Below are 16,689 nucleotides of genomic sequence, written 5' to 3' on the forward strand. Positions count from 1 at the left end.
GAAAGAGCTGCATAGCCTTAAAAAAAGACAGACGAGTGAGGTGGAGGAAATGAACCGAGAGCTTGACAACGCCATCATTGAGGCTCAGAGACAAGAGTGCCGACTGCTGGAAAAAGTTGAGCAGGACCACCGAGAAGCCCAGCGGCGCCTGGAGCAGGTGAAGAGGGAGAACGCTGCAGCGGTGCGGGTTGGACAGTCCCTGGTGGACCGGCAGCTCCGCAAACTGGGCCAACTGAAGGAGCAAGTCCAGAGATGGGGTGGAAGCAGTGGGGGACCCAATAAGAACCAGCTTCAGAGGGGTGTGGCAGAAGTTACACAGCCTTGGGAAATCTCCCTCTCCTTAAAGAGGGTCACTTTTCAGCCAGGTACGCAGCTGAAGGATGTTAGGTTAGGGGAGGTACATGTCCAGGATCAAAATCTGAACTACCCTATTGGTGTCTGCGGTGAAACAGGGAAGAAATGTGCTCTTCACTCAGGGGAGATGAAGTTTGGAGACAGTGGATCATTTGAAATTCGGAAGGACCTTTCATCCACATCAAATAGTGGGAGCATGCGTGTAGTCAGGAAGCTCCGCCTGTCCACCACAGACAAGGATGAGCCAAAGTCACCAGTCTCAAAGCCACCACTCAGTCCCCGGCATCGAGGAGCATCTGAGTCATCCATGGATGAGGAGCTAGACACACATGGCCAGGACCTCTTCCTGGCTATCCCTCCAATCTCCAGCCAAGGGGAGTCGGAGGGAGACGAACCAGGCTGTGGACAAACTGGAAACAAGAAAAGCTCCATCCTCAAGTGTAAGAGAAAGCAAAGGACCCTGGTTCTCATCCCCAGCGAGGAACCCTCCAGCCCTCCAGAAGGAGGGAGATCTGAACATAGTGACCAACCACAGACCTCTCCCAAAACCAGCCATGGAGAACCCCATCCCAGGTACAGCCTCCTGGGCCTATCTTCAAGACGCGCTCGCTCGCGTCGAAGACTGTCACCCAGCAAATACCCCCATGGAACATCCACTAATGGGGGGATTCCCCCATCCCCGGCTGTCAGTGAGGACTGCTACAACTACATCACCAGCCCCTCTCCTAGTAACAATGTCTTCCTGAACCAGGAACACCGACGCGCCATGTCGATGGCGGACCTCTCCAGGAAGACCCGTCCCTTGATCAATGGGGGAAAGGGTGCTCACCTGGGATTTATGAGAGACAACCACTCCTGTCTATCATCTGCCTCCTCAACCCTGGAGCAAGGGAATGGATCTGAGTCTGGCGGCAGAAGCCCCACAAGCTCGGATGAAAGAGAATCAAGATACCAGGGAAGGAGTGTAGGTTCTAACTGTGTGAGTCGATCTCTGTCCATGTCAGCTATTGACGCCAAAAGCCACCCTACAGCCAAGGAGAAACAATCAGACAATAGAAGGAGAGACAAACCAGAGCCAATCCTGAGAGACCTGGAGGAGGAAGCGGGTTCAAGTGCCTTTGAGTCAGCAAATCTGATCAAGCAGTTTGGAAAGCAGGGCTCAGGGCGCTCCGACTTCAACCTGCCCAGCGGGCTCCACACCACTGTCAAAGGGCAGCTTTTTGTGGTGGACTGTGGGAACGCCCGAATTCAGGTGACCGACCTTCAGAAGTATGTTGTGCAGCAGGTGTCCCCTACTGGAACTGAGAGATCCGCCCGCATCTGCAACTACTTTGATGTGGCTGTGAACGACAAGGGCCTCATTGCGCTGACATGTGCTGCAGAGCGTGCCGTGTTGGTGTTCAGCCGTCATGGACGCCTCCTCCAGACCTTTGGGGGTAACATGATAGGATCCACCCATGAAGAGCTAGATGCACCCAGGGGAGTGACCGTCACCCGTCTGGATGAGTTCCTGGTGGCCGACATCAAGCGTGGGACTCTAACTGCCCTGATGCTGGACAACAAGACCGGCGCGAGGCTGGAGCGCACCATAATCACAGGATTCCACAGGCCCTACCTGGTGGCTGTCTGCCTGACCTCTGGGCTGATAGCTGTGTCTGAGCGGGGCAACGAGACTGGCCGTGCGCCTTGCATCCGAGTGCTGGAACCTGGCTGGAACACCATCCGTGTCCTAGGGTTGTGCTCCGGCATGGGGCCCGTCCTGGCCTGCCCCTGGGGCCTCAGCATCGACAGTGATGGTGATGTCCTGGTGGCAGACTGGGGCAGGTTGCACCGCATCCTGCTGTACCCTGCCAATGGCCTAGGCTGGCCCCTTGTTACCCAGGGTCTGAGCAGCCCCCGAGGCCTGGCCCTGCTGCCGGAGGGCCAGCTAGTGGTGTCAGACAGCATGAACCACTGTATCAAGATCTACCAATACAAGTGAGACACTGGCGGGGTGAAGCTGTCAAGATGAGGATGGAAAGATGAAGATGATGAAGAAGTAGGCATTCTCTAGTCAACACCGATGCAGATTTCAGTAAATAACAACTACTTTGGCATAATCCTAGAGGATCCTGTTGAGAATGTCATGTTCTTCTAGAAAAAGTGAATCATAAGTCACAATGTAGGGTACAAATTTTGAAAGAAGACAGACTGTATAGATTTGTGGAGAACAGTAGAGAAGATTACATCTTTATTACCGCAGAGGACAATTTCATTTGCAGCAAATGTTTTAGCTTGTTTTTAATTTGCCCATTGTCTTAAATGTGATAATCATAGTTTGATAATGAACCAAATGAAAATGGTGAAGAATAGCTGTATATAGCAAAAATATATTTAGCAGAAGCATAATTGTATTTTAATAGCTACTACAGTGTAGAGCAGCAGTGAATTATTTACACCATATAACACAAAATGAAGGGTCCGTGCTCTCCGGCATCCTTGGGACATCCCTACCCCATAAATGTTTAAGGTAACGGTTAAGGTCAGGGTTAGGTAAGGGATATGGTTAAGGTTAGGGCTAGGGCTAGGGTAAGGGGTAGGGGTTAAGGTTAGGTTTAGGTAAGGGTTATGGTTAAGGTCAGGGCTAGGGCTAGGGTAAGGGTAAGGGTAGAGGTTAAGGTTAAGATTAGGGTTAGGGTTTAGAGTAGGGACGTCCCAAGGATCCCCGATAGCACTGACCCAAAAATACGGGTGGAACTTTGTATCTGTTATTAGAGTTCTAGGTATTTCAATGAAAATTGAAGACACATTTAAAATGGCTTGCTGTTGTTGTGAGCAGTTGATTACTCACAAAATAAACTAACTGTTCGCAAAATTGGCCATTTTATATCATGTGTAACAACAGGGTATGTGATGTTGCTGTAATTTCACCTCTGCCCTTACAAAAAAAGATTGCCGTTTTGAAACTGCAGTAAAGTGCAGTAACTGCAGTCGATTGTGGTATTTTGGATGCAGTAATTGCAAAATTACTGCAGTAAAAAGAATGTGGTATTTTGGACACAGTATTTGCAGCATACTTCAGTTATACTGCACTCTAACTACAGTTATACTACAGTGTACTGCAGTTACTGTACACTGCAGTCTGACTGCACATTTGTTTCGTAAGGTTGAAGTCTAAAAGATTTTGAAATGCTGTCTATCCCCAGTAGTTATGTTGTGAAATACAGTCATGTGTAATAGCCTACGCTATGGTAATGTCTTTGAATTGAATACATTTATCATGAGACTGCCACCTCAAATATAATCAAATATACTGTGGATTTAATCACATTTTATGTGTATTGATTATCAATTACATTGTAAATATTTAATTAAAATGTTGATTGGGTTTAAATCTTTATTGCAATGTACTCATTTTTTATTTTGACTTCTTTCTTAGAAATCCAGTGTCTATGGTTTCAAATGATAGATCAAAGATAAGCAAGTCTTCTGTCACAGAGTGTTGTTGATCTCCCTGTCTGACTCTGATCTCTGTGCTTCTACTGTGTGAACTCACTTGTCCAAAATCCTGGCTAAAAAGTGTGCCACTTGGAACTGGGAAATGATATTTCATCTGACCCAATGATGTTGGCCAAACCAGATTAATGTGTAACATCCCAACATGTTCAATATTTTACTTTTATCATAATAGAATTTGCCATATAAACATATAGTTGGATTAATACTCATTTTTTATGTGCTCTTATTGATTGCATTGTATTAGATGCATATATAAAACAGTTTCCGCTAAATAATCGTTTTGCAACAGCAAAAAGTCCTACACTCCCCCTGCTCTTTCAGTAACAGAGCACAGAACTACCTACACTCCCACATACAAAAGACACATTGGGAAATTCACCCACTCACAGGCAGATCCAGTATAAACGGTCTGGTCAGCTCCTGCTCAGGCACCTTTCTCAACTCAGCTCTCTTCGGTACCTGGACCCAAAGGAGGACCGCTCAACGTGATGCTTCTCTCCCAAACACTCTGCCTGTGCTTGGCACTAGCACTCAGCTATGCTGCTCCAACGTGAGTACTGCTGATCAACTGCTAAGCCTTTACATTTACATGTTAGTCATTTAGCAGATGCTCTTATCCAGAGCCACTTACAGGAGGTAGGGTAACCCAATTAGGGTTAAGCGCTTTGCTCAACAGCACATTGACAGATTTTTCACCCAGTTGGCTCGGGGATTCGAACCAGCGACCTTCGGTTACTGGCCCAACGCTCTTAACCGCTGGGCTACCAAAATGGCATCCACGTTAGTGTAGCCACAGCTAAATACACTGCCTCTAAATTGCCTCTGTACTTGCTTTGTTAAACTGTTACTTTATTCAACACATTATGGGCTTCGCTGTGCTGTGTTAAGACATGTCTTATGCAACACAATTGGATACTATGCTGCCCCACATTGGCTGGGTTAGTTCCATACGTTTGTTTCCAATATCACAGAGGTCAAAGGCAGGATCAATAACCCAAACACACAAAGAGTGGTCTAAGTCAGTCTTGTACCTCAGCCCTTCTGTCACGGATTCACCACATTACCTCATCAGTACAGATCCCCTTCATATCAATCAGGTATCCCTTTGAGCTGCTCTATTTGGAATAGGGCTGTGTATACAACAGCATCATTATTGGTCTATCTACCCAGAGGGTGGAGTTATGATGTGCAGTGTATTATCTAATTTCCCATGTCTATGATCTGACTCGTGTCTCATCAGAATGAGGACGTTATGGTTTATGATGAATAATGTCTGCTTTTTTCTACGCAGGCTCCCATGATGTAATGATGGCAGGTGAGTCTAAGATCCATATTCATTTAACAGCCTGTCAAAATGCAGGACCTCACAACTCATTGACTGATCCAGGCATGCTAGGCAAGGCTAACAACTAGGGTTGCAACTTGCCACGGGCACAGGTGTTATTCAATTCCATTTCAGCCCGTTACGCATGTCCTACATGTTTTTATATGAGAGTAGGATGCATGACTTCCAAATAACCACACCGCACCCTTTCATGTGGAGAAATGTTTGAATAATGAAAAGTCATTCAACCTGCATCTCACCTTGACTCTGACTGGCCCATCAGACCACGGCCACGACCACCACAAGGATCAGGTCCACCACAATGCCAACCCAGACCGGTGTGACGGCATCGAGTTTGACGCCATCGCCCCTGACGAGAAAGGAAACACCTTCTTCTTCAAGGGTATCAAAACCATATTATGAGTCGTATTTTTTACCCTCATTCTGCCTACAGTGGGCTTGTCATTGTCATGATATGTCATTATGTCCCCATCAGGATGGCTAGGGTTACGGGTACACTCTTAGAAAAAAGGTACAATTTAGAACGTAAAAGGGTTCTTCGGCTGTCCCCATAGGAGAACCCTTTGAAGAACCCTTTTTGGTTCCAGGTAGAATCATTTTGGTTCCACGTTAAACTCTATTGGGTTCCATGTAGAACCCTTTCCCCAGAGGGTTCTACATGGAACCCAAAAGAGTTCTACCTGGAACCAAAATGATGGGGACAGCCAAACATCCCTTTTGGAACCCTTTTTTCTAAGAGTGTAGTGGATTAGTTAGTGGGCATTTTGTTATGGGCTACCATGACCTGCAAACGCGTGTTTGTGATAGGTATTTTGGAATTCTGTAAGGAGCGTGTAAGCTTACATTTCCATGAGTATATCTGATCCCAGATCTGAACTATGCTACTCTAAGGGGATCACCTGTGGAAGGGCTTCACTGATCCAGCTCAGGTCTCCAGTGCCTTCTTCAAGGAGCTAGATGACTACCATCACCTGGGGCATGTTCATGCTGCCTTCCGCATGCACAACAAAGAAAAGCCTGAAGACCAGGATCACATCTACCTTTGCCTGGTACTGTCAATATCAATGATGTAGTCGATATCCATATGAATAGGCCCTTAAACACGTAGTTTTACTAGTGACTCATCAGCTTGGGCAATCTTTTTAAAAGTCAAATTATGCAATCATGTGTTCACATTACCATTATAAACAGCATTCAAAGGCATCATGCCCATAGGGGGCACAGTAGCACGTGCCACCTCTTATTTGTCCTATAAAAAATACATACAAAATATATACAGTTGAAGTCGGAAGTTCACATTCCCCTTAGCCAAATACATTTAAACTCAGTTTTTCACAATTCCTGACATTTAATCCTAGTGAAAATGCCCTGTCCTAGGTCAGTTAGGATCACCACTTTATTTTAAGAATGTGAAATGTCAGAATAATAGTAGAGTGAATTATTTATTTCAGCTTTTATTTCTTTCATCACATTCCCAGTGGGTCAGAAGTTTACACACACTCAATTAGTATTTGGTAGCATTGCCTTTAAATTGTTTAACTTGGGTCAAACGTTTCAGATAGCCTTCCACAAGCTTCCCACAATAAATTGGGTGAATTTTGGCCCATTCCTCCTGACAGAGCTGGTGTAACCGAGTCAGGTTTGTAGGCCTCTTTGCTCGCACATGTTTTTTCAGTTCTGCCCACAAATTTTCTATGGGATTGAGGTCAGGGCTTTGTGATGGCCACTCCAATACCTTGACTTTGTTGTCCTTAACTTTGGAAGTATGCTTGGTGTCATTGTCCATTTGGAAGACCCATTTGCGACCAAGCTTTAACTTCCTGACTGATGTCTTGAGATGTTGCTTCAATATATCCACATAATTTTCCTCCCTCATGATGCCATCTATTTTGTGAAGTGCACCAGTCCCTCCTGCAGAAAAGCACCCCCACAACATGACGCTGCCACCCCCGTGCTTCACGGTTGGGATGGTGTTCTTCGGCTTGCAAGCATCCCCCCTTTTCCTCCAAACATAACAATGTTCATTAAGGCCAAACAGTTCTATTTTTGTTTCATCAGACCAGAGGACATTTCTCCAAAAAGTACGATCTTTGTCCCTATGTGCAGTTGCAAACCGTAGTCTGGCTTTTTTATGGGAGTTTTGGAGCAGTGGCTTCTTCCTTGCTGAGCGGCCTTTCAGGTTATGTCGATTAAGGACTCGTTTAACTGTGGATATAGATACTTTTGTACCTGTTTCCTCCAGCATCTTTACAAGGCCCTTTGCTGTTGTTCTGGGATTGATTTGCACTTTTCGCACCAAAATACGTTCATCTCCAGGAGAAAGAACGCATCTACTTCCTGAGCGGTACGACGGCTGCATGATCCCGTGGTGTTTATACTTGCGTACTATTGTTTGTACAGATGAACGTGGTACCTTCAGGCATTTGTAAATTGCTCCCAAGGATGAATCAGACTTGTGGAGGTCTAAAATGTTTTGTTTCTGAGGTCTTGGCTGATTTATTTAGATTTTCCCATGATGTCAAGCAAAGAGGCACTGAGTTTGAAGGTAGACCTTGAAATACTGTCACGTTCCTGACCTGTTTTCTTTGTTTTTGTATGTGTTTAGTTGGTCAGGGCGTGAGTTGGGGTGGGCATTCTATGTTATGTGTTTCTATGTTGGTTAATGGTTTGCCTGATATGGTTCTCAATTAGAGGCAGGTGTTTGACGTTTCCTCTGATTGAGAACCATATTAAGGTAGGGTGTTCTCACTGTTTGTTTGTGGGTGGTTGTCTCCTGTGTCTGTGTATGTCGCACCACACGGGACTGTTTCGGTTGTCGTTCGTGTTTGTAGTCTGTACCTGTTCCTCCTAATTGTCCCTAAAATTTCTAAGCAAACAGCTGGAGGCAGGGCTTTCTCCTATAGATCTCCATTTTTATGGAACAGTCTGCCTACCCATTTACATTACATTTACATTTAAGTCATTTAGCAGACGCTCTTATCCAGAGCGACTTACAAATTGGTGCATTCACCTTATGACATCCAGTGGAACAGCCACTTTACAATAGTGCATCTAGATCTTTTAAGGGGGGGGGGGGGGGGGGGGGGGGCAGAAGGATTGCTTTATCCTATCCTAGGTATTCCTTGAAGAGGTGGGGTTTCAGGTGTCTCCGGAAGGTGGTGATTGACTCCGCTGTCCTGGCGTCGTGAGGGAGTTTGTTCCACCATTGGGGTGCCAGAGCAGCGAACAGTTTTGACTGGGCTGAGCGGGAACTGTACTTCCTCAGTGGTAGGGAGGCGAGCAGGCCAGAGGTGGATGAACGCAGTGCCCTTGTTTGGGTGTAGGGCCTGATCAGAGCCTGAAGGTACTGAGGTGCCGTTCCCCTCACAGCTCCGTAGGCAAGCACCATGGTCTTGTAGCGGATGCGAGCTTCAACTGGAAGCCAGTGGAGAGAGCGGAGGAGCGGGGTGACGTGAGAGAACTTGGGAAGGTTGAACACCAGACGGGCTGCGGCGTTCTGGATGAGTTGTAGGGGTTTAATGGCACAGGCAGGGAGCCCAGCCAACAGCGAGTTGCAGTAATCCAGACGGGAGATGACAAGTGCCTGGATTAGGACCTGCGCCGCTTCCTGTGTGAGGCAGGGTCGTACTCTGCGGATGTTGTAGAGCATGAACCTACAGGAACGGGCCACCGCCTTGATGTTGGTGGAGAACGACAGGGTGTTGTCCAGGATCACGCCAAGGTTCTTAGCGCTCTGGGAGGAGGACACAATGGAGTTGTCAACCGTGATGGCGAGATCATGGAACGGACAGTCCTTCCCCGGGAGGAAGAGCAGCTCCGTCTTGCCGAGGTTCAGCTTGAGGTGGTGATCCGTCATCCACACTGATATGTCTGCCAGACATGCAGAGATGCGATTCGCCACCTGGTCATCAGAAGGGGGAAAGGAGAAGATTAATTGTGTGTCGTCTGCATAGCAATGATAGGAGAGACCATGTGAGGTTATGACAGAGCCAAGTGACTTGGTGTATAGCGAGAATAGGAGAGGGCCTAGAACAGAGCCCTGGGGGACACCAGTGGTGAGAGCGCGTGGTAAGGAGACAGATTCTCGCCACGCCACCTGGTAGGAGCGACCTGTCAGGTAGGACGCAATCCAAGCGTGGGCCGCGCCGGAGATGCCCAACTCGGAGAGGGTGGAGAGGAGGATCTGATGGTTCACAGTATCGAAGGCAGCCGATAGGTCTAGAAGGATGAGAGCAGAGGAGAGAGAGTTAGCTTTAGCAGTGCGGAGCGCCTCCGTGATACAGAGAAGAGCAGTCTCAGTTGAGTGACTAGTCTTGAAACCTGACTGATTTGGATCAAGGAGGTCATTCTGAGAGAGATAGCAGGAGAGCTGGCCAAGGACGGCACGTTCAAGAGTTTTGGAGAGAAAAGAAAGAAGGGATACTGGTCTGTAGTTGTTGACATCGGAGGGATCGAGTGTAGGTTTTTTCAGAAGGGGTGCAACTCTCGCTCTCTTGAAGACGGAAGGGACGTAGCCAGCGGTCAAGGATGAGTTGATGAGCGAGGTGAGGTAAGGTAGAAGGTCTCCGGAAATGGTCTGGAGAAGAGAGGAGGGGATAGGGTCAAGCGGGCAGGTTGTTGGGCGGCCGGCCGTCACAAGACGCGAGATTTCATCTGGAGAGAGAGGGGAGAAAGAGGTCAAAGCACAGGGTTGGGCAGTGTGAGCAGAACCAGCGGTGTCGTTTGACTTAGCAAACGAGGATCGGATGTCGTCGACCTTCTTTTCAAAATGGTTGACGAAGTCGTCTGCAGAGAGGGAGGAGGGGGGGGAGGGGGAGGAGGATTCAGGAGGGAGGAGAAGGTGGCAAAGAGCTTCCTAGGGTTAGAGGCAGATGCTTGGAATTTAGAGTGGTAGAAAGTGGCTTTAGCAGCAGAGACAGAAGAGGAAAATGTAGAGAGGAGGGAGTGAAAGGATGCCAGGTCCGCAGGGAGGCGAGTTTTCCTCCATTTCCGCTCGGCTGCCCGGAGCCCTGTTCTGTGAGCTCGCAATGAGTCGTCGAGCCACGGAGCGGGAGGGGAGGACCGAGCCGGCCTGGAGGATAGGGGACATAGAGAGTCAAAGGATGCAGAAAGGGAGGAGAGGAGGGTTGAGGAGGCAGAATCAGGAGATAGGTTGGAGAAGGTTTGGGCAGAGGGAAGAGATGATAGGATGGAAGAGGAGAGAGTAGCGGGGGAGAGAGAGCGGAGGTTGGGACGGCGCGATACCATCCGAGTAGGGGCAGTGTGGGAAGTGTTGGATGAGAGCGAGAGGGAAAAGGATACAAGGTAGTGGTCGGAGACTTGGAGGGGAGTTGCAATGAGGTTAGTGGAAGAACAGCATCTAGTAAAGATGAGGTCAAGCGTATTGCCTGCCTTGTGAGTAGGGGGGGAAGGTGAGAGGGTGAGGTCAAAAGAGGAGAGGAGTGGAAAGAAGGAGGCAGAGAGGAATGAGTCGAAGGTAGACATGGGGAGGTTAAAGTCACCCAGAACTGTGAGAGGTGAGCCGTCCTCAGGAAAGGAGCTTATCAAGGCATCAAGCTCATTGATGAACTCTCCAAGGGAACCTGGAGGGCGATAAATGATAAGGATGTTAAGCTTGAAAGGGCTGGTAACTGTGACAGCATGGAATTCAAAGGAGGCGATAGACAGATGGGTAAGGGGAGAAAGAGAGAATGACCACTTGGGAGAGATGAGGATCCCGGTGCCACCACCCCGCTGACCAGAAGGTCTCGGGGTGTGCGAGAACACGTGGGCAGACGAAGAGAGAGCAGTAGGAGTAGCAGTGTTATCTGTGGTGAGCCATGTTTCCGTCAGTGCCAGGAAGTCGAGGGACTGGAGGGACGCATAGGCTGAGATGAGCTCTGCCTTGTTGGCCGCAGATCGGCAGTTCCAGAGGCTACCGGAGACCTGGAACTCCACGTGGGTCGTGCGGGCTGGGACCACCAGGTCAGGGTGGGCGCGGCCACGCGGTGTGAAGCGTTTGTATGGTCTGTGCAGAGAGGAGAGAACAGGGATAGACAGACACATGGTTGACAGGCTACAGAAGAGGCTACGCTAATGCAAAGGAGATTAGAATGACAAGTGGGCTACACGTCTCGAATGTTCAGAAAGTTAAGCTTACGTTGCAAAAAAAAAAAAAAAAAAATACAAGATCTTATTGACTAAAATGATATAGTACTGCTGGCTGGTGAAGTAGCCTGGCTAGCAGTGGCTACGTTGTTGAAAGTGAAGCTTACCCATGTGAGAGACGCAGACTCGGTCTCAACCTTTAAGTCTTTACTGAAGACTTATCTCTTCAGTAGGTCATATGATTGAGTGTAGTCTGGCCCAGGAGTGTGAAGGTGAACGGAAAGGCTCTGGAGCAACGAACCGCCCTTGCTGTCTCTCCAGGGCCGGTTCCCCTCTCTCCACTGGGATTCTCTGCCTCTAACCCTGTTACTGGGGCTGAGTCACTGGCTTGCTGGTGCTCTTTCATGCCGTCCCTAGGAGGGGTGCGTCACTTGAGTGGGTTGAGTTACTGACGTGAACTTCCTGTCTGGGTTGGCGCCCCCCCTTGGTTGTGCTGTGGTGGAGACCTTTGTGGGCTATACTCGGCCTTGTCTCAGGATTGTAAGTTGGTGGTTGAGGATTTCCCTCTAGTGGTGTGGGGGCTGTGCTTTGGCAGAGTGGGTGGGGTTATATCCTTCCTGTTTGGCCCTGTCCGGGGGTTTCTTCGGATGGGGCCACAGTGTCTCCTGACCGCTCCTGTCTCAGCCTCCAGTATTTATGCTGCAGTAGTTTATGTGTCGGGGGGCTAGGGTCAGTTGTACCTGGAGTACTTCTCCTGTCTTATCCAGTGTCCTGTGTGAATTTAAGTATGCTCTCTCTAATTCTCTCGTTCTCTCTTTCTCTCTGAGAACCTGAGCCCTAGGACCATACGTCAGGACTACCGGGCATGCTGACACCTTGCTGTCCCCAGTCCGCCCGGCCTTGCTGCTATTCCAGTTTCAACTGTTTCTGCCTGCGGTTACGAAACCCCTACCTGTCCCAGACCTGCTGTTTTCAACTCTTAATGATCGGCTATGAAAAGCCAACTGAGATTTATTCCTGATTATTATTTGACCATGCTTGTCATTTATGAACATTTTGAAAATCTTGGCTCTCTCTAATTTTCTCCTTCTCTCTTTCTCTCGGAGGACCTGAGCCCTAGGACCATACGTCGGGACTACCGGCCGTGGTGACTCCTTGCTGCCCCCAGTCCGCCTGGCCTTGCTGCTATTCCAGTTTCAACTCTTCTGCCTGCGGTTATGGAACCCCTACCTGTCCCAGACCTGCTGTTTTCAACTCTTAATGATCGGCTATGAAAAGCCAACTGAGATTTATTCCTGATTATTATTTGACCATGCTTGTCATTTATGAACATTTTGAAAATCTTGGCTCTCTCTAATTTTCTCCTTCTCTCTTTCTTTCTCTCGGAGGACCTGGGCCCTAGGACCATGCGTCGGGACTGCCGCCCGTGGTGACTCCTTGCTGTCCCCAGTCCGCCTGGCCTTGCTGCTATTCCAGTTTCAGCTGTTCTGCCTGCGGTTATGGAACCGCCACCTGTCCCAGACCTGTTGTTTTTCAACTCTTAATGATCAGCTATGAAAAGCCAACTGAAAATTATTCATGATTATTATTTGACCATGCTTGTCACTTATGAACATTTTTGAACATCTTGGCATAGTTCTGTTATAATCTCCACCCTGCACAGCCAGAAGAGGACTGGCCACCCCTCATAGCCTGGTTCCTCTCTAGGTTTCTTCCTAGGTTTTGGCCTTTCTAGGGAGTTTTTCCTAGCCACCGTGCTTCTACACCTGCATTCTAGCTGTTTGGGGTTTTAGGCTGGGTTTCTGTACAGCACTTCGAGATATTATCTGATGTACGAAGGGCTATATAAAATAAAATTGATTGATTGATTGATTGATTGTTCGTGCATTCTTCGTGTTTATGTAAGTTCACATGTTTTAGGTCAGTCTACGTCGTTTTGTTATTTTGTAATCTTTTCAAGTGTTATCGTGTTTCATTCGTTCTGTTAATAAATCACTATGGATTACAACGCTGCGTATTGGTCCGACCCTTCTCGCTTCTCCTCTTCAGACGAAGAGGAGGAGAGCACCCGTTACAAATACATCCACAGGTACACCTCCAATTGACTCAAATGATGTCAATTAGCCTATCAGAAGCTTCTAAAGCCATGACATAATTTTCAGGAATTTTCCAAGCTGTTTAAAGGCATAGTCAACTTAGTGTATGTAAACTTCTGACCCACTGGAGTTGTGATTAAGTGAAATAATCTGTCTGTAAACAATTGTTGGAAAAATGACTTGTGTCATGCACAAAGTAGATGTCCTAACCGACTTGCCAAAACTATAGTTTGTGGTTGTGGTGGTTGAAAAACTAGTTTTAATGACTCCAACCTAGGTTTATGTAAACTTCTGACTTCAACTGTATATTTTAATATATTACATTTTTTTGTTACCTTTTTGGTTGCTGTTTCTCTGTCATGCTACTAGCCACCTAGCAATTTTATGAAGTTGGCTTAAACTACCCCAGATAGGTTCCCAATCTCCCAACCGCATAACTAGCTAGGAAGAAGCCATTACAGGCTATCAATCAAGTTGGAGTAGGTAGCTTGTCAAACTGTCTTATCTGGCATGCCTACTAGCAAGGTTGGTCGACTTTATAAAATCAAGCATTTACTAAATGTACTGAATAAGACTAACATTCCTTCAATCTTTTACCCAGATTTTAGCAGAGATGCAGAGAAGCATATTTTGTTTCTTTAAAAAAAAGAACATCAGTCAGGAGCAGACAGAAAGCTCGAGATATGCAGAAAAATAAACATTTTTAAAAAAAGAATTAAGTCTAATGGTTATGGCTCAAGATTGCAGGAAAAGGCTGTGCAGGTGTCTGAAAAATGTTAAATTCTCCAACTTCAGACCACCCCCCTGCCATCCTCACATCCTTTGTGCACCCTCAGATCTTGGAGGTGTCTGACACCTCTGACAGCATTCACTTAGTATACTCAGTATACACCATCCCCCCTCCATTACAGGACGACAAGATTTTCAGCTACTATAACCACAGTCTGGAGGAGGGCTACCCAAGGACATCCAGCTGGACTTCCCAGGGGTGCCCAGCCACCTGGACGCTGCGGTGGAGTGACCCAAGGAAGAGTGTAACTCAGACTCTGTCCTATTCTTCAAGGGTAATCCTGTTAACCCTTTGATGAGACCATTATGAACATTTCTCTGGTTTATTGCTATAAACATTTATCAATTATTCACAGACAACATACCAGGAAATGTGTTATGGATATCAAGTTTTCTAGTCTTGATGTGAGCTGCCTTGCGTATGTTTTCTCTCACACAGGAGAAGAAGTGTACAACTATGACATCACCACAGAGTCAGTAAAGGAGAGACAGTGGGCCCACCTGCCCAACTGTACGTCTGCCTTCCGTTGGCTAGAGCAATACAACTGTTTCCATGGTCACAACTTCACCCGGTTCCACCCTGTATCTGGGGAGGTGAATGGAGTGTACCCCAAGGACGCCAGGCACTACTTCGTGAGGTGCCCCAATTTCGGTAAGAGAACCATGCAAAGGATGTTACCCTTCCTCCTTTATCAAAATCAGTTCATTGTCAGAGAAGGCTGGTGGGAGGAGCTATAGGAGGATGGGCTCATTGTAATGGCTGGAATAGTATAAATGGAACGGCATCATCAACACATCAAACATATAGAAACCACATGTTTGACTCCATTCCATTATTCCATTCCAGCCATTACAATTAGCGTGTCCACCTATAGCTCATCCCACAAGCCCCCTCTGCCCAGTGTACATGCTGTGAGATTGAACAGATGAACGGTGAATGGTAATAACAACACCATTTCAGGGAAAAAAAGCTTTTGGATTGTGTTGAGGCATGTTATTGTTGGATTGTAGGCCATGGCGGTGAGGCAAAGGTTCCCAAAATGCAGTGAATTGACTCTGGTTGCCATCACCTCAGACGACTCAGGCAAAACCTATGCCTTCACTGGTAAGAACTAAGCCTTTGTGTTAAATTGTGCCCACAACTCGCGTAAGACAGTTGCCAATTTTCACTTCCGTCCCACTTCCTCAGGTCGTATTTATATGCGTTTAGACACCCATCGTGATGGTAAACACGCCTTCCCCATTGCCAGAACCTGGAAGGAAGTGGCCAACGGGGTGGACGCAGTCTTCTCCTACAGTGACAAGATCTACATCATCAAGGTGGGTCAAAGGTTACAGGATGTAGGGGAAGACAGGGACTTCACTTGCAATAAATAACATGTTCAAATCACTACAGTACCTTTATTGTTTATTGTTATTCACTGTATATTTACTCCTCGTGTCACTTTAACTCTGCATTGATGGAAAAATACCAGTATTTCACTGTTAGTCTACACCTGTTGTTTACGAAGGATGTGACAAAAGAACATTGATTTGATTTGAGTTTTTAGAAAATTACTTTTTTTCAGTCAACTGTTTTGTTACCCATCATGCCTCTGTTTGTCCCATGGCACATAAAACACACCTGAATGCCACCATTTCCGGTTGACAGGGCGACCAAGTTTACATCTACAAATCAGCAGCTCCCTCCACTCTGATTGAGGGCTACCCTAAAAGCCTGAAAGAGGCAGCTGGGCATCGAAATGCCTGTGAACGCAGCCTTTGTTTGTGCAGATCACCATATTGTGCACATTATTCAAGGTAACTAATTGGACATTGAACTTGAGTACATTCAAATCTATCCAAGAAAGGGTTGTTGATCTTTTTACATCAATATTCACAAAAAATGTTTTTTTATCCTGTGTCAGAAATGGTTTGATATTGAGATAAAAACAGCTGCATTGGACCTTTAACACACTCAATGAAAAACGATTTTCCTGTCTCTATTTCCCCCTACAGGACAGAAGATGCAGGACATTGACCTGTCTGCCACCCCTAGAATAGTAGCCAGAGGCCCCACTGCCCATCTCCGGCATAAAGGCAGGCATGTGTGGCCCTGATGGCATCAAAGTGTTTGTGGGCTCTGAGTACTACCACTACGAGACCCACAGGCTCTTGGCTTTCAGCAAGTCCCGCCCAGACCCTAAAAACATCACCCCAGACATGATGGGCTGTGTGGAATAAAAGTCAGTTTATGTTGGATACCTTTTCGAAGAATGTCAACTGTGATCATCTGTACTCAATGGACAACATGGTGTCTTATTAGAAAATGTGCCAAATTTGCTGTCAAAACATATGTTAAAGTAACTGTCCAGTGAGTAAAAAAGATTGACTCAATAAAATGATTGACTCATCCTATACTATTTTCTGTGGCCAAAGCATACATTTGAGGAAAAAAAAACCTTCAGAAATCCCACCTTAAATTTGAATCTCAAACAGACCCTTTCAAAAATGCTTGCTATTTCCTCTACTCACATTAAT

General features: G+C 46.9%; 1 pseudogene; it reads left to right on the forward strand.

The window, feature by feature from the left end:
* The first annotated feature begins 5,121 nt into the window (after window positions 1-5,121).
* LOC129860084 (hemopexin-like) lies at window positions 5,122-16,419 on the forward strand (annotated as a pseudogene).
* The last annotated feature ends 270 nt before the right edge of the window (window positions 16,420-16,689 follow it).

This window comes from Salvelinus fontinalis, chromosome 7 (genome assembly GCF_029448725.1).
Source record: "Salvelinus fontinalis isolate EN_2023a chromosome 7, ASM2944872v1, whole genome shotgun sequence".
Taxonomy (NCBI): Eukaryota; Metazoa; Chordata; class Actinopteri; order Salmoniformes; family Salmonidae; genus Salvelinus; species Salvelinus fontinalis.